The 12,477-nt window shown below is 46.3% G+C and overlaps 1 protein-coding gene across 8 annotated transcripts in view; it reads left to right on the top strand.

Moving 5' to 3' along the window:
* The window catches only part of STS (steroid sulfatase), a 172,133-nt gene that overhangs the window by 35,752 nt on the left and 123,904 nt on the right, over window positions 1-12,477 (top strand). For 6 of the 8 annotated variants that reach the window (XM_060086657.1, XM_060086656.1, XM_060086658.1 and 3 more), the window contains exon 2: window positions 10,272-10,399. The exons of the other annotated variants lie outside the window; for them this stretch is intronic. The gene's annotated coding sequence lies outside the window, so the exon portion shown is untranslated. The remainder of the gene's footprint in view (window positions 1-10,271; window positions 10,400-12,477) is intronic. 8 annotated transcript variants of the gene reach the window in all.

The following is a 12,477-nucleotide window of genomic DNA, read 5'->3' as shown; positions in this document are numbered from 1 at the left end:
TTCCGTTTTTTATACCTACAAGAGCTTCAACGCTGAGAGGCAATAATTCTGTTCAGGGATGTAGCGCTTCTAACCTGAGCTTAATTTGGGGGAAGAGCTGTTTTGCTGTCGACACAAAGAAGGGAATTGCAGCTCCCAGCAGCCTCTCCTACTGTGCACGCGCCCTAGGAGGGCCGAGTGCCACAGGGGTATCACATGGTTACATGACCCCAGTTCATCAGTCTTCCTCCAGCTGTTGCCTCTGCTCTTATTCTCTTGAGAGAAAACTTTCTGCTTTCTTGACTGACTTCTCAAGAAGGTCATGGTTAGCTTTCTCCTGTCCTTGACCTCTGGTTTTCTCTCTGTTCACTAGATCTGTCTGAATGGTGTTGTGACCCCTTTGGTTTCTAAAACCAACTGGGGGTGAGACACCAGGAAACGGCGTTGTTCACACTTGTTAAAGTCACTTCCTAGCAAACGCCAACACCCAATAGGAGTTGCCTTCTGCTGCCACGGTTGGCCACACGTCACCGGGTAGGAATATTCCCCCTGTTGGGAAGCAAGGGATGCCATGTGGGTAGCCAAAACGGGGTCTGGAAGGAGGCCTGGGAGTCTGCTGCAGTGTCAGCTGCCTTCCCGTGTGACCCCTGGGTCAGGCACTCACCTTTCACAGGGCTCCATCCTCTCACCTGTAGATTGAGGCTCTTTGGATTTTAATTCCTGGACTCTATAGAGTCCAGCCCTTTGGTTTGAGCCAAAACACCCATATTCTGCAGAGTTCCCAGGCTACAATTTGAGGTCAAATATCCTGAGCTGTAAAACCAAAACCAGGGGTTACGTTAATGAATGTGACTGCACGTTGGGGTAGGGGGTGGTAATCAAGTATTAGGTCATGTATCAAAGTGTTCCCCTAAGGGAGCTGGCACGTTCCATAAATGCCCCCAGCTACCCTAGATGAGGAATTTTACACTGAAAGCAAGTAGGCATGAATCTGCCTCTAAATCTCGTCTTTAAATCCACGCTCAAAAGTTGACAGACTGTCCTCCTGAGTCAGATGCCACTTAGCAGCCGGTATATGGTCAGGCCACTCAGTATGGCTGTTCTCTTGTTCTCTGTACGTCCCCTGCTTGACCCGTCCCTGCTTTGCCTACACCCTACTCACAGGACCGTGCTTGGCCCCTGCCCCTTAGGCCAGAGATGCCCCACCTGTTAGTTTATTAAAGGGAGACATCTACCCGCGTGACGATTGTTCGCCTGAGGGGCTGTGGGCTGCTAGTTTCCCTGGTAATGGCTGAGCCCACCTGATGTTTATTCCCCCTATACATGGTAGCCTCCTCCTCCCCCGCTGCTTGCGGAGATTGTTGCCATGTCCTGTGTGTTCTCTGCTGTACACAGCGGGGGTGTTGCTCCAGGGCCCTTTGCTTCTGACGTCTAAGGTCCCCCGTCCAGTAGACCATCGGTGCCACTGACGCTCCTTCTTTCGTCTCGCAGCTGGGTAGCGACAAAGCTGGAGGGGTGCAGCCCCACAGCCCGTGACTGGCAAGGAAAGCCCAAAGCTGGCGCTCCTCACTCATGGCCTGCTTCTCAGTGCCCTAACTCAAGCCCGTCTCTGTAGGGAAAGGCAGCTGTAGCATCCACTAAGGAACCCTTCATGGTTTAGTCGGCAGGGCCAGTATATCTGCCAACCCAAGGGTGTGGGACTCAAGTCCGTGGGCAGACAACAAAACAGAAGTGGTGTTGGCCATCGATGCTTTGAAAAGTCTACACACATCAGTTCAATAAGTTATCACAGTTAGCATAAAAGGTGAAGACTATGAAGACTGGTCTGCCAGCTGCCGGGTCCCAAGGTAAAGTGAAGCCCCGTTTCACGATGAAGCGGTCATTGTGAATTTCCCCATTAATATGGTGAGGTCATGCCAAGAACGGTTAAGGGTGAGGAATATGAGGGATGCTGTTTTAGGGAACCGTGACCGTCCATGAGGTGTTGACATAAACATCCCAAGGATGTGTCCTGAGCAAGGACAGGACTCTGCAAAGCCCACTGGAGTGTAAGGATACAGGTGTCTGACGTGTGGCCATCGGCCATTGGTGGAGTGCCTGGCCCACCACCTGACCGTCACCGTCAGACACCTGGCAAAGCGCGAGCAAACCCCGACATCATGGCACATTCAGGCTGTTTATTGACTTACTGCTGGCCTTGCAAGTCTAAGGTGGTTTCAGGAACCTTGTCGTCATGGCCGAGATGAAGTTTGTTTGTCCTATGAGTTGGTGCTATGTGGATGGCCTTTGAAAAAAAGATCATAGTGTATACTTTGTTTCTGTTTCCTAAGGCTCTACCCAACTTTCTGTTACAAATTTTCCCCCCACTTAAATCTCACGTGAACGAATGATCATCTTTATATCCTTCATCATTGATCATAGATTCAATAATTGAAGGGCATACAGTTGATGATAGTCGATAATTGAAGAGGTTACCGATGATCATAGATTCCATAGTTGAAAGGTTTACAGATGATCATAGATTCCATAGTTGAAGGGTTTACAGACAATCATAGATTCCACAGTTGAAGGGTTTACGGATAATGATCATAGATTCAATAGTTGATGGGTTTACAGACGATGATGACAGATTCAGTAGTTGTCAGCATTTTGCCATATAGGCTTTATCCCTCCAAAATCAATGGCCGTCTTATAGTGTCTTTCATGAAGCAGGTACTCAGCAGTTCATCCCACAGTGGGTGCCAGAGTCCTTCAGAATCTAGAGGAAGAGAAGCAGCGTGAAGCTAGTGTACAGGTGTGTGCTTTACGTGTTGGCTCAGTGGTAATAATGTGCCCTAAAGTGCCCAGAGCTGGGATCCCCCTGAACCCCAGAAGATGGATGCTTCTTATCGTGGAGTGGCTATAACTTGCCGCTATCACCAGGCGTCCGTTATAGCTTTTGAACCAATGTATCTGACTAGACTTGGAAATAGAATCTAGCATTAGCTCAGAACTTTGACCCCCCCACACCCAGATCCTTTTACCTGTAACCAGGGGAAATAGTCTTTTCACAAACACAGCCTGTTACACGTGGGATGGGTAGGAAAGTGCTTTGAACAACAGTGAATGCCTATGGAATGTGTAAGTGTCCTGGGGTTGCTTTACGGATGCTGGTTTAAGACAGGATAGAAAGGAGGAAATTTGGGACAACCTGCAGATAGGAGAAAGGTGGGTGAGTTCTGGATCAGCTCTAGCTTTCCTCCATTTCTCCCTCCTTGTATTCTAGGAGGTGGGTACACTGGGGGTACCCATGCATTGTTGGAGAAGCCTGCTTGTTCTGGGCTGAAGAGTGATACCCTCTCCCCAGCCCCCGCTGCCAGTCAGTTATTGGCAGAACCTTGGAATGTGCCCTTTTTTGGAAGTAGGGTCACTGAGGAGGTACATAGTAAAAATGAGGTCCCACGGGAGTCAGGTGGGCCCCTGATCCAGTGCGGCTGTGTCCTTAGAAAGAGACTCATAGAGTCTTGCAGAGGGAGAATGATGGGAAGATACATGGCGAAAACTCCACGTGCCGATGCAGGCAGAGCTTACAGTGGCCGGTCTACAAGCCCAGGAACACCAAGGGTTGCTGGCAACCATAGTCAAGCTGTATATCTTACTCAATTCGTTTTCACATTTACAGTTTTTATAGAGGTTGATAATTATAATAGTTTCCCACAGCTCTTTATTTCCAGTTCTTTTTTTTTTTATTTTGGCCACACCTCGAAGCTTGTGGGATCTTAGTGCCCCCCCACCAGGGATCGAACCTGCGCCCTCAGTAGTGGAAGTTCAGAGTCCTAACCACTGGGACACCAAGGACTCCCTCTTCATTTTTCCAGTTCTGTGTTAAACTTCTGACGTCCCCAAGACTCTTGCTAGTTCCCCAGGAGAAACCTTCAGAACTTGTCGTACAACTAATTGAAGACATAAATGCAGCAAACATTTAGTGACATCCCCCCTCTGTCTGCTGCTACACACAGCCTTCTGGACAATGGGAAGTACAAAGATGTGGCCTCCATGGGGAGAATGGCTCAGTTGATTTAGGGAGAGAAGATGTAAATGTGCTCGAAAATGGAGACTCAGGGGCAAAATCGTTCACCTAAGATCGTCCAGGTAATTAAACAGGAGCCTCCCTGTGATTGATTCCATAGTTAAAGGTTTTACTAGGAGAGCACACAGAACAGGTTCTAGGAGATATTAATTGCATCACCAGTATGCAGTTTTGCAAATGGAGATGTTTTCCTTCTGTAGCATATGAGTGAAAATAATTACATGATCCTGATAGCCTTCCATTTTTTGAAGCATCAAATGACCAACTGACCCTTTGAAAATTACAATATTCTTAGAATATAATGAAGACAGTAACAACCTCCAGAGCAAACCAGAAAATGGCCTGAGTAAAATGAAGACAACAGACAACACAAATTAAATTTGTTGGCAAATTAGAAACTGTCCCCAGCCATGGCAAAAAAAAGACAGTTCTGTGGTTGTAATTCTTTCCCCTCATTGGGTCAACATTATTCTGTTTAGCTGATTTATGAAATTTGTTTTGTGTCATAAGTTCATACTCGGCCCCATTTCAGGCATAAATGCCACTTGGCAGTTGGACTCAAGTACGAAAAATCCTAACATTTTCGACTGTGGGTTTGAAATCAACCCAGCCTCCCAGCAACATAATTGAGTCTCTACCATGGGAAACAGGGAAATACCACATGGCTTTTGTTGCTTTGGAAGGGGCTTCTGTGAATTAGGAGTGTAGCTGTCTAATTTGGTCTGATTCCAGATGTCGTTGATATATAGTGACATCTTGGCACTCACTCTGATTAAATTCCCAGGATTTCCACAGTTGAATATTGATACACAATTTCTTATCTGAAGTCCTTGGAGCCAGGACTCCAAGGACTGGAGCTTGGAATTGAGTTATGCATGCTTTAGAAAGTTAACAAGTGCCTTTTCTTTAGCTCATAGGACCCCCTCAGCAGGTGGTGGCAACCCTCTGTAATCAAACGTGTTAATATTCCTGCAGAAAAATGTATGAATATTTCTCCCAGTGGGATACATGAAGACAACTGCTCTGATAGTTACATTGTATTCATATACTGGTAAATTAAATTGTATGAGGATAGACCATCAACACCCTGGGTACTTCCTGTCTCTAAGGAAAGCAGGAGATGTAGCCAAGTCAAAATAAGAAGTAGCTGTACACGCACCCGTGACACATGTCCATGATCTCTGGATGCTCCAGTACCTTTGAGATGGGGTGCTTTATTTTATTTATTTATTTATTTATTTTGCGGTATGCGGGCCTCTCAGTGTTGTGGCCTCTCCCGTTGTGGAGCACAGTCTCCGGACACGCAGGCACAGCGGCCATGGCTCACGGGCCCAGCCGCTCCGCGGCATGTGGGATCTTCCCAGACCAGGGCACGAACCCGTGTCCCCTGCATCAGCAGGCGGACTCTCAACCACTGCGCCACCAGGGAAACCCGATGGGGTGCTTTAGAGTCAGCATAGTTCTCTCATCATGTACTATTTGACCAAGCAGTGATGGTTAGGGAACAAGGGTCTACAGGGACCAGATGGTCATGTGAAAATTGACCCTCTCAAAGACTTCTTTTATTACGGTCTGTCTTGTCAATCTAGTGTCCTTTCTGAGTGGTCTCTTGTGGAGCAAATTTGCCATAATCTCTGGTTCTTGAGGCCAAGAATTAACAGATCACATATCTTAGCCATATCTGGGTCAGGGGTCGGCCAACAGTTTCTGTATAAGACCACATACGTGGTAAATAGTGTTGGCTTTGCAGATCATATGGTCAGCTGTGCAATGACAGGGCAAAAGCAGCCATAGACGGTACATCAATGAACATGCACGGCTGTGTTTCCAATAACACGTTATTTACAAAAACAGGTAGTGGGCTGGTTTGACCAGGGGGTCATAGTTTGCCAACCCCTGTTCTACATGATTTTTTTGTTTTCACTGTAGTTCACAATTCTGTGATCATGAGCACCACTGTTAACTTTGCACTTACCAGTATACAACCAACATAGAGTGGAAGAAAATGTTTATCTGCTCTTCATGGAATACAAAAACCCGTGGTTTGATAGATTTCATATCCAAGAAGAAATAAGTACCTGAAGTGTTACATTTCACAAGAAGTGTGTGAGAGAGAAACTATATTATTTTACAGTTTTGTTCTAGCCTGGCTTGTCTACTCTTGGTATGCTGGTTCTTGGACTACTCGGGGAATATTTCTCAGAAAACCCTTCCCGTGTGGGTGACGATGAATAGGTGATTTGAGTTCACATTTCCATCGTCTTGGCTGTTTTTTTCACGACCGTCAACCTGAGCTTGAGGACCTCTCTTTCACAGCTTGTAAGGGTTTCTCTGGGATCATAGCTTAGTAGCAAGGTAGGGCTGTTTTCATCTGTGTTATATGTATTTTCAGGACTAAAGTTCGTATCAGCTTTTGTTTTTCATGGAGCCCCAGGAAATAGATCCTGGGACAAGATCTGCAAACCTATGGCAAACACATCGGTCGAATTTCATCCACTGACCTTTTCATCAGTTTACCATCTTTCTAGACCATCTTCTTCAAGTAGGAGTCCTCCAAGGCTGACCTTATCTAATAACCATGCTTCTGGGCTATTGCTAATGACAAATACCTTCCTTTCTTCCTCTCACTGTTACTCAGGAGGTATCTTGACCTCCTTTTGATGTTTTCCCAGTGCACTTGAGCCTACTGTTTGATGACAGTGCAACGTGATGCTAGCAAACAGCTGAGGCACGAGCGCTGAGACAAGACAGATGCCTCAAGTCGGTTCAGGTTGGGTTTCGCTGCCAAATAAAACACAAAATGTACAAAAATCTTCCGGTTTCCAGGGCTTCTGGTGTCTCACAATCAAGGACAAGGAATGGTGGGTTCTAACTCCGCCCTTACACCACTGTTGTGATTTTCAGTGTTGTACAACTAAAACCTCATTTGGAGAGGGGATGAGAATGATGAAAAAATGACCAAGTAAATGACAGTTGCGACGATTAGATAAACAGTGGGAAGGGTCATGGAGCATGCTTACTGTTAACTCACAAACTAAATCAAAATATAGGTTCCTGGGGCTTCCCTGGTGGTGCAGTGGTTGAGAGTCCGCCTGCCGATGCAGGGGACGCGGGTTCGTGCCCCGGTCCGGGAAGATCCCACATGCTGCGGAGCGGCTGGGCCCGTGAGCCATGGCCGCTGAGCCTGCGCGTCTGGAGCCTGTGCTCTGCAACGGAAAAGGCCACAACAGTGAGAGGCCCGCGTACCGCAAAAAAAAAAAAAAATATATATATATATATATATATATATATATATATATAGGTTCCTAATAATAAAGCAGACCTAACCCCTTGATCTTCACTTTTCTTGTTCTGTGGCTATAACTTGGGTTATAAATTTCATCTCCAGAGACTTTTATTTTCACACAGCTTATCACAGTCATAGTGGAACTACCACTCATAATTGGCAGTGCATGAATGTTGGAACACACTGGTGTGACACGCCCCCTCCAGCCCCATCCACGTTTTTGCCAGTCTCTGGCATCACACCCGGTTTCATGATGACCAGGCCGATTATCTAACGCAGTTTCTCCACCTTGGCACTAGCGACGTTTGAGACCAGCTCGTTCTTTGCGGTGCAGGACTGGGTTGGATGCGTGTTTGTGGTTGGCAGTGGGAGAAGCTGTTCTGTGCATCATAAGGTAATTAGCAGCATCCCTGGCCTCTCCCCACTCGATGCCAATAGTATCCACACATTTGCAAGAACGAGAAATGTCTCTAGACATTGTCTAGTGACCCCTGTGGAGCAAAATCACCCCGGGTGGGAACATGCCAGTGTTATTTTGAAAAGTGTGCTCTGCGCGTGGGCCGTTAGACTTTCCTTTGTGTGTGTTCCTCCTGCAGGTATAGTCCCTGGTGGCAATACCACTGTGAGAGGCATTGTGACTTAATCCCTTTAGACGTGTTTGTTCCTCTTCCTAAAGTATCAAATGCGGGTCAGAGGGCTTCCATGCTGATCTCTTAAAATCTATTTCCTGTCAATAAAAGGTGTGCGCACGAGAAAGGGAAAATGATGACTTGGCTTTTCCCTGCCTCTCAAGGGGAGTCACCCGAGTGTTCAAATCCACGTCCTTACGATCTTAATCTCGCCAGTTAGTATCCTGGTGAGAGGGCAGAAGAGGTGACCATGCCCAGAGATTCCTTCATTCCTGAAGACAAGGCGAAGGGTCAACACTGATGACACACCATTCCTTTTTTTAAAATTTTTTCTAACTTTTATTAATTTTTATTGGAGTATAGTTGATTTACAATGTTGTGTTAGTTTCAGGTGTATAGCACAGTGAATCAGTTATACATATATATCCACTCTTTTTCAGATTCTTTTCCCATATAGGTCATTACAGAGTATTGAGTAGAGTTCCCTGTGCTGTACAGTAGGTCCTTCTTAGTTATCTGGTTTTTTTTTTTTTTTTTTTTTTTTTTGCGGTACGCGGGCCTCTCACTGTTGTGGCCTCTCCCGTTGCGGAGCACAGGCTCCGGATGCGCAGGCTCCGGATGCGCAGGCCCAGCGGCCATGGCTCACGGGCCCAGCCGCTCCGCGGCATATGGGATCCTCCCAGACCGGGGCACGAACCCGTATCCCCTGCATCGGCAGGCGGACTCCCAACCACTGCGCCACCAGGGAGGCCCCAGTTATCTGTTTTATACATAGTAATGTGTATAGGTCAATCCCAAACTCCTAATTTATCAGTTCCCCCCCGTGTTTCCCCTTTGGTCACCATAGATTTGATTGCAATATCTGCAAATCTGTTTCTGTTTTGTAAAAAAGTTCATTCACTTATATGTGGAATCTAATTTTAAAAATGGAACAAATGAACTTTTTTTACACCATTTGTTTTCAATAGAACCTAAGATGGAGAGCCATGCTGGAAGATGGATGACAGTTTCAAATGCCATCTCTGGAGGGAAAATATTTCTGGGGTACTGATTGAACCCAAGAAATTGTTGCTGGGAGCTGAACTTCAATAAAACAAGACTTAGATTGACAAAAATCTATGGAATACTAATTTTTCTCTAACATCGCATTCTCTTGTGAATATTATTATTATTATTATTATTTTTTGCGGTACGCGGGCCTCTCACTGTTGTGGCCTCTCCAGTTGCGGAGCACAGACTCCGGACGCGCAGGCTCAGCGGCCATGGCTCATGGGCCCAGCCGCTCCGCGGCATGTGGGACCTTCCCTGACCGGGGCACAAACCCGTGTCCCCTGCATCAGCAGGCAGACTCTCAACCACTGCGCCACCAGGGAGGCCCCTTGTGAATATTATTTACCAAGTGACATTATGCTTCCAATTTTAAAAGGATAAACAATAGATTTACACATTAATAAATTTCTCCATGGGACATGCTAGTTTTTGTCTAAATGTCAACAATTTGAAAAAACACGTATATATTTTCTTCAGGTTGAAGGGCATTGAGTTGGCTTTTTTTTGAGCTCATTTTCAATTCGTGGGTGGGGCTCTACACCAGAGATTGAAAAACATTTTCTATAAAGGGCCAGATAGTAAAACATTTTCAGCTTTTCAAGCCAAACAATCTTTGTCACAACTACTCCACTCAGACTTTGTAATATAGGGGCAAACAGGTAATAAGTAAATGAATGGGTGTTCCAGTATTTTTGGACTTTGCTTATGGACCCTGAAATATGAATTTCATGGACTTTTCACGTGTCACAAAAAAGTCCTTTTTTCAACCGTTTAAAAATGTGAAAACATTCTTACTTGGCTCCAAAAACAGATGGGGGCACAGTCCCCTGCCCCGTAGCCTCTGACCCCAGCTCTGTTGGGAAAATATTTAGCGAGAGCTTGCTGTGACAAAGAAATAGCCCTGCCCTGTTGACTCTTAGGGCCTGTGGGAAGGACAGATACCAAATAAAATGAAGCCAAATAAACAGACTATTGCAAATAGTGACAACTGCTCTCAAGGGGGGGGAGAAAAAGCAGTGCTAGGATTCGTCAGCTGTGGGCCAAATGCTTTATAAAGATCGTATAAATCACAGGGGGCTTCTCTGAGGTGGTGGCCACTCAGCTGACCCCTGTGGATGAGTAGGAGTTGGGCAGAGCATGGAAAGATGAAACATTCAGGAGGAGGAATCCCCTAGGCCAGAAAGAGCTCGTTTCATTGAAGTGTTTCAAGATGTGGTTGTTCGGTGTCCGATTCTTCTTCTTTTGGATGAATTCACAGGATGAGCCTGGTGCCCCCTGTTTCTGTCTGCTGAGAGGCACTCACCATCCCCGTTCCTCCTCACGGTGGTCTCGGTAACATAAGATCTGGAGGACAGTCGCCCAGGACCGCCTGAAATTGTTGCCACTGTAAGTACAAGAAGCGCGTGGACGGCTACTTTGGCTCTGGAAATATCATGGCCTATTCACAAGACACTCTCCTCGTCCTGACCGTGTGCATTGTCTGCGTCCTGTGGGTATTTGTTGCCCTTTTTAATGGTGTTTTGGGACATTACCGTATTGCAGGGGTGACATCAATTTGGAGCCGCCCCAGCTCTGCGTTTCCTTCAGACCCGACTCTCCAACAAAAGGTCACTTTGTTAAAGGGGAGAAGGAACGGGGACAAACATTTCTTCCTGGAGAAGAGCTGTCCTGGGCCCATGAGGGCATGTACACTAGTCAGCAGTAATCATCAGCGTGTCTCAGAGAATTTAGGGGTGGATTTAGGACACACGTCCTAAATGTGTGTGGGCCTCATCACCCAAGGCACAGTACAGGCTTTCTTCCTGCAGGCTGCCCCTGGTTCAGGTGAGTGTGTGTGTGTGTGTGTGTGTGTGTGTGTGTGTGTGTGTGTGTGATGTTGATGGGGACAGGATGAAGGAAGCAGCTTGCAAAGACCTTGCAGGTGACATTCCCTTCTCTACACCCTCCTCTCAGACAGAGGCTGCATCTTGATGATACTCTGCCATTATGATGTCAGGGGGGCACTGCGGGGCATTCAGTGTCCCCACCCACCCACCAGCAGCAGGCTCGGAGGAATGGGCACGGAAATGCTGTCAGACAAGATATGGTTCGCGTTGGTATGCAGAGGCTCCCAGAGGTGGAACCGTGTGGAGTCAGGGAGACCCAGGCTTTGGATCCCAGCTCCCCACCTGCTGGTCTCGTTCTCAGGAAGCGGATTAACCTTCCTGCGCCCGGGTTTCCTCTGTACAATGGAGATGCACAGGACAGGTTCCCAGGGCGTTTATGAAAAGTAAAGGATGCCCTTTGTTTGGGAGAAGTAGGAAAAGTACCTGGATGATCCTGCCAGCCAAGGTGATGGAGTGCAGACAGATGTAACCATCTTCACAATGCAGCTCAGGACTCGGGGGTTACCGACGACAGCCCTTCTCCCGCCGCAGGGCGGCTTTGCCCTCCAGGGGGAGGTTGGCAAATTCTGGAGGCATTTTGGGTCTCATAATTTTGGAGGAGCTTGGCTCCTGGCATCCAGGGGGTGGAAGCCAGGGATGCTGCTCAAACATCCCGCAATACACAGACAGCACACAACCGAGTGCTACCCTAGCCTCAAACGTCACGGGTGCCACGTGGAGAAACCCTGACCCATACAACAAGAGATTTAACTTAATCTTCTCTTTCTTCTTAGAATATTCAATGGTCTTTTACTTTGAGGGATTAGAGTTAGAATACAAATTAAAGAGAGGAAAAAAACAGTCACCTTTTAGGATTTTTTTTTTTCTGTTAAATTTAAACACAGAAGCACAGGGTTCTCATCCTGGCACAAACATCCACAGAGGCTTAGAGCCGTGGCTTGTGTTCACTCTTAACACTGAGCAGCTTAAGAGGTTCATTTTCTCTTGTGATTTCTGTAATTTCTGTTCTTCAAAAGGATCGTGTGTTCCTTTTCTCTTTCAGAAACAAACTTTTGGGGGTTTTAAAGAATATTTTCTAAAGTTCTTGTTAATGCAGGAGCTGGCTTTGATTTGTGACCCAGCTTTCAAAGCCTTAAGCACCTGCTAAGTAGAGTCTTCTTTTTATTCCGCTGCAAGACAACTGTATATTGCAGGGAAATGCTTCGAGTAATATATTTTGGGGGTTATTTTAGTCTAGAGGGAGATTGACATTCTATGGACCCAGCTAGAAGAGCTCAGGAGAAAAATGGACAGAGTCAGTAACTAATTAAAAGGAGGCAGCTGAAAAAGAGTCATGATTCATTCATGCTAAATTCATACAGCATGCATTATCCTTTTTTTAACAGTCGATGCAAAGGGAGAGTCTTTCAGTGGGGACTAAAATATCTGTTCCTAAATGCCTGATAACAATATCCATTGTATCTTACCAGCATAAAGGCGTCCTCACAGGGTGTTTTAATGTACTTCACCATCTGGAGTTTGGGGTTCTTATATATAAAACTTTCCCTTTCTGTAAGTGGATGAAGACTTTAATTATAA

The sequence above is a fragment of the Mesoplodon densirostris genome, chromosome X (assembly GCF_025265405.1).
Source record: "Mesoplodon densirostris isolate mMesDen1 chromosome X, mMesDen1 primary haplotype, whole genome shotgun sequence".
NCBI lineage: Eukaryota > Metazoa > Chordata > Mammalia > Artiodactyla > Ziphiidae > Mesoplodon > Mesoplodon densirostris.
This window is presented reverse-complemented; position numbering and strand designations above follow the sequence as displayed.